The following is a 6,000-nucleotide window of genomic DNA, read 5'->3' as shown; positions in this document are numbered from 1 at the left end:
CAAAGACAAAGAAGGACGGTCATTAGACTATTCTGTAACATCAGGTACTGTACACCTCTCTCTCTCTCTCTCACACACACACACACACGACTCCTCTCTCTTTCTGTCTTTTTCTAACACACACGCACTTTCCATCTTTCTTGTTCTATTTTTCTATTTCTTCCACACACACACACAGGCTTGTATTCTGCGCTATGGTCCACATTCCATCATAGTCCTGCATTATTTCCTGGTATAGAGCTCCATCTACAGGTCCACCAAGAAACACCTCAGGTACCGCTCAAGTCTCTGCCACCCATTTCACAGGATGCAAATAAACTTTAGACTCCGCAGCATGATAAAGCTCAACACACGTCGTACTTCTGAACCCGCTTTTGTCCTGTAATACAGGGTCACGAGAGGCTGGAGCCTATCCCAGCTATCTACGAGCAAGAGGGGGGGTACACCCTATACAGGTCACCAGCACAGGGCACTCAACACACATGTATGCAGTATAAATAATTATTAATAATAAATAAAAGATAAGAATAGATTATAACTACCATCTCTCTAAAGCATCACATCATGCAGTTTTACAACAGAAGATTGGCTTTGAAGTTTTTTTCTTTTTTGTGAGAAAACACTGAATGAAGTCACTTGTTTTGTGTTTTCAAAGGTTAATCAAACATTTTGAAACTGGTGCATCCACAAAATGTTCTTTGAATTTGTTCAGTAATATTACAACATAACATCGAGATTTCAGTGAGCTGGGTTATACATGAACATAAACAATGCACTGAACTACATATCGATGTGGATCTGTGTGTGTGGACATTGCATATTGCAGTGTGTCTGAGTGAATGCAGCCATTGGCCTAAGTGCAACTGTTTTAGCTTTTGTCGTCTATTTTGTGGGCTCCTACAATAGCCTGTTATATTTGTTAAAGTGATGAATGAGTTTGCCCATTCCATTCTTCATTTCGTGAGTGTGAGTGTGTGTGTGTGTGTGTTCCCGCATTCTCAAAGTCATTGTTTCCCTAGAGAGAGGTCAGTGTGCTGGTCAAAGCTTTCTGCTGCCATGCTCACCTCCCACCACTGACCAAAGAGGGAGGGAGGGAGACTTACTCACTGTAATGTAGTGACATTAAAATAACACATGCCGAACTTTTAAATGTGGGCTGTATATAATATTCAGAAGGGTTTGCATACACACCAGAATCAGTCTTTTTCTGCATTCACAGACTGATTCTGAATTTTATACTGTTCAGTACTAGAAGTAAAAAAAATTCATTTTAAAAGTCTTTAAGTGCAAAGCCAGTGATTTTGGTGACAAATGCCATACTTTAGACAGACAGCATGTGTGGTTCAGAATAAAAAGAAAATATTCACAGACCAGGCCTGCCAGTTGGGTCATAGGCTTACTTCTCACACACACGCGCACACACATACACACAGTACACTCATCATTAAACAGTCTGTCATGGGGGTTGAGTGTGTCGCCTCTCTCCCTCGTTCGCTCACTGCCCCTAGAACAATTTCAATTTTAATAGCTTTTACTATGTATCTGAAGCACTGGAGACATGGAAAGAAAGGGCAGCGCACACACACACTGAAGGAGAAAAGTAGACCCCCTTGTTGAAAATAGAGCCATCAAAAATGAAGGCCAGTCCAGCACAGCCGACAGACAGACAGACCCCAGGAGCATCTTGTAATTATCCCTGTGGACGAGTTGCCTCTAGCTGGGCTCAGCTACCCACCCCACCGCCCCCGTTTCTATCATCCCTCCATCCTGCCGCTAACCCCTCCACTGCTAATTTCATCCCAGGGATTAGCCCCTGCTTGCTTGTCTATCTTGTAATATTTCTGGAGGGTGAAATGGTGAAATATCGTCTTCTTCTACTTATAATAGGACTCACTGGGCTGGGCCAGGGCATGCTTATGCCTCCCTCACTCCCTCCCTACTGCTATTCAGAGATGAGGAAAGAGTTTAAAAAAAGAGATGAGGAGAGAGAGAAAGAACACCCCAGGAAGTGTTGCCGCTGCGACGCAAGCTCTACTGGGAAGTGACCGCGGAGAAGGAGTGAAGGTGAAAGTGAAAGCGGTGCGTGGCGGCACAGCGCTCTGGTTGTACCTGCAGGGCAATGCAAGCTGTTTTCTTTATGCATAAAAGAGAAGGAGGGAGGAAGGGAGGGAGGGGACAGAGAGAGAACTGCCACACGCTGCATATCCACCATCCAGTCTTTTGTCTAAATATCTGTCTAATGTTCTGTGAAGCCTACCTGTCTCTCTCCGCCTGACTTTTGTTACAGGCTGTGTGTGTGGGAATTTCTTTATTGTTGTATTTTGTCATAAATGTGCTGCTAATGTAGTCTATCAAAAACATGTGAATAAAGTCTAAATCTGTGCTGTAGTACAACAACGAAGTGATTTCAAATTTACAAACACCAACAACTACTTTCTCAGAATGTGCGTCTACGCATGAATTTATTGTCAGAAGAAGAAGAAAATCTTTGCTTCCATTGGATCCATCCAACCATCAGTAACAACTAATAGTAACATGAGAATAAAGTTGTACTGGACACTGATTCAAATGTTGTGTGTGTGACCAGGCCTGTTCACTTGTGTGGGTTTAAAGCTGTAAGGGTATGTGTGTCCCTACATTTATAATATACATGTACCTGCGTCTGTCCATCAGTGTGCGTCTGCATGCATGTTTGTCTGTTCATGCACTGAATGACCTATAGCCCTGTGTGTCTCACATACTCCTCTCCATCACTCCAGCCTCTCATTACAGCTGCAGAACCCCAGCCTGTCACGTAATTAAAGGCAAAGTTATAAATGACCAGCAGGCCAAAAGCCATATTTCACAGGTGGCCGCATATTTATTTATAATTTTTCACCTTTAAATGTGTTTCTTATGCAAATGAGAACCAGGACACTTTTCAATTAACTTTGGGGGCCAGTCCCACTAAGTACCACAGAGGCTTGTTATTGAAAATAGAGTATTTTTTGTTATCAGCCATAAATTATTCCTGCATGTCAAAGAAATTGCAGAATGTAATGTATGAACCTGTATTTGATGCTATCAGAGGTGAATGGTGTATTTCCCCACCTTTGGAAAGTTGGTGATTGCTTTTCTGCAAATATACTACCTTTTTAAACTAATGTAGAAAAGCAGCTCCTGCCCTTTTAGCTTTCCTTCCTCACACATTCATACACAGCAATACTTGTGCTTACACTGCAGGACAGCTTAACGGTATATTATATGAGCAATTGGCAAGCAGGTAGGTAGGTATGGTTCCTTTATGGTGACAGACTGAGAGTGTCCCCCTCTGCCTCATTTTCTTCTTAATTGACCCACTGAGGGAAAGCAGTGGAGCGACCTCGCTGTACTATCACATCAGGGAGAAAGATGAGAAAACAGAACAGACTCACTGCAGAGGGACAAAGATAGAATGTTTAGAAGAAGATGTATAAAAAATGACCGTACACCATGAAAAGAACATGTGTTTCCCCTGCACCCCTGTCCCATCAGCGGCCCCTCACAGTATGGGATGCTCTGAGATACGTGTGTGTTACATTCGTTACGATGTGTGTGCACCGCGCATTAAGGTGTGCGTGCAGCTGTGCCCTCTCCCTGGTGCGTAAAAAACGTCCATTAATTGAATTCTCCCTAATTTCCCGTCAGCCTCGCCTTGCAGAGCGAGACGCCTGCCTGCCAGCCGCACAACGCCACACTTCAGGTATGGTGGATAATGGAGGATGACATTTCTGTCCCACCATGCCTGAGGGTAGCATGTGATACATGGCTTCCTCTATGAAGGTTAAACTCAGCTAACCTGCCTTTGGCGTTTCATTACCCACTTGTTAAATACTCTTTTGGTAATAAAATGATTAAAAATTTTATTGCTCCTCTCAAATGAGGCCTCTTTTCAAAGGGATTTAATGACTTTGGAGATGGATATGAGTGTGTGTGTTTGTGGCCACGTGTGTGGGTGCACTCCATGTGTGCATGCATGCATGTGTATTCAGACGAGCGCATCTCCAGTTAGACACGACCAGTGTGTAAAAACCTAATGAGAGTGATATGCTTTACAGCGATACCACCATTATTCTCAGCCAAACGACCTGGGCCGTCATTATGTGTAAAGTAGCAATACCTTTTCCCTCTGCCGGGGCACATTCAGATAGACATGTTTTACATACAGCTCAGTCTTTGACTTGAAGTGAAGTATTTATACTAAAATGAATGGGCCTGACTATTTTTACATCACAAGTTAAGCACCGTGGCTATAGCAACGGGACATAAAATATTATATTCAACCCATTAACAGGAACCACAAGCCTTGCCTTGGCCAATATGGCTCCACAGCAACTGAGCAAATCATTATACTCAGTGTCATTTTGGCTGTAAAATTAGCAGTAAAGGGACTCGAGAAACTGATCTCAAAAACCCTATAAACCCATTTCTTAATCTGTGAGGCTGGAAACAGAAATCAGTAATGGGGATCTGTTTTAAGGCTACCCAAAATTTGCCCAAACAATATGTTGATGTATTATTACAAAACACACACACACACACACCAAAAGCATGGTCTGTTATAGTTAATGGAGCACATTCTTCTACACACACAAGCGATAGTCTGCAGGCTTTAGTTTTACATCTCTATGTCTCATGCCAAAACAAGATGTCATTTTTTAAGTTATAAAATTGCTTCAAGCCATCATATATAGTTTTTGTTCAGGGATTTCCCAGATTAGCTGCCTCCCTGTTGGGTCTTTGGGTTTCAATCAGTTTTGCTGGGGCTCATTGTTGCACTGCTGCTGCCCTCACAGAACATCTACACACACACACACTTAATAAATGGCTGGGTCCCCCTCCCTCGGGCCAGAGGCGTCGGCGCTGGCCGGTTCATCTGATATATCATGGCAGCCCGCTCCGCTCTGCTCCACTGGACCCTGTCCAACACCTGTTCTCCCATCAGGGGATGTTGTGTTGGCGTGGCATGGCTATGCCACTGTACAGATTGGCACTGCCCAGTTGGGGCAGTGGAAAGGATGAAGTATGAGATTCCCAGTGACAAAATGTAAGCTGTAATTAGGAAGGAGGACCCACAATGGAAAACAGTTAGGCCCTTTATAAATATGCCCTGCATTCTATGATTGAAGTTTCCCTGGGTATAATTATTCAGCAAATGGATGAAAATTGCTGCTTTGAGTATGTTATGCCATCTTGCTCTCCTCATCATAATATAAGAAGTTATTATTTTTTTATTTATTTTGATGCTGGGGATTGATGGAAATTTTGCATCATAAATGTTCTAATATATAATATTATAAGTATTTATTTTTATTATTATATTGAGATATTAACAGCGTGGTTTTGTTTAGTAGTATCCATCTTTCAACAGTCAACATGACAGAAGGGGAAATTAAATCCACGTTCACACCATGTGACATAAACTTAATGCTGTCATACTCACATTTGGTTGGTCTGTTGTGGCTGCAGGGACATTTACCACTGAGGGGTTGAAAGGTGTCTTTTCTGCTCCCATCAGCATGACAGATTGCCTGGAAGACAGGAGAGGCATGGGATTAAAAAATGACCATTTGTGCTGCTGTGTAGGTGGGTTTCCACAGGGAGCAACACACTCTTCTGCCATCATGGTGGAAACAAAGGCAGTGCTGTTTCACTCTTACTTACTTAGAATTGGCTGTGTCATTCGTACATGGGTGAAAAACAGATGGTTATTTGACATGTCAAAATATAACTCCAAACTAAATATTTATGACCAAAAACATTATTATTATTATTATTATTATTATTATTATTAATATCCCCATAGGGAAATTAGGTTGTAGCCTACGTGGTTAAGTTCAGTTTAATTTAGCTTAGTTTTGTGGCTGGATGTTGTGGTTAATTTTTGGTAAGGATAAAAGTGATACCTAAATGTACAAAACTACCTTTGAAACTGCTCTACACTGGGCTGTGTTTTTTCGGGACGACTCTCTCCTCTCCTGC

The sequence above is a fragment of the Parambassis ranga genome, chromosome 3, assembly GCF_900634625.1.
Source record: "Parambassis ranga chromosome 3, fParRan2.1, whole genome shotgun sequence".
Lineage (NCBI taxonomy): Eukaryota > Metazoa > Chordata > Actinopteri > Ambassidae > Parambassis > Parambassis ranga.
Note: the sequence above shows the minus strand (reverse complement) of the source record.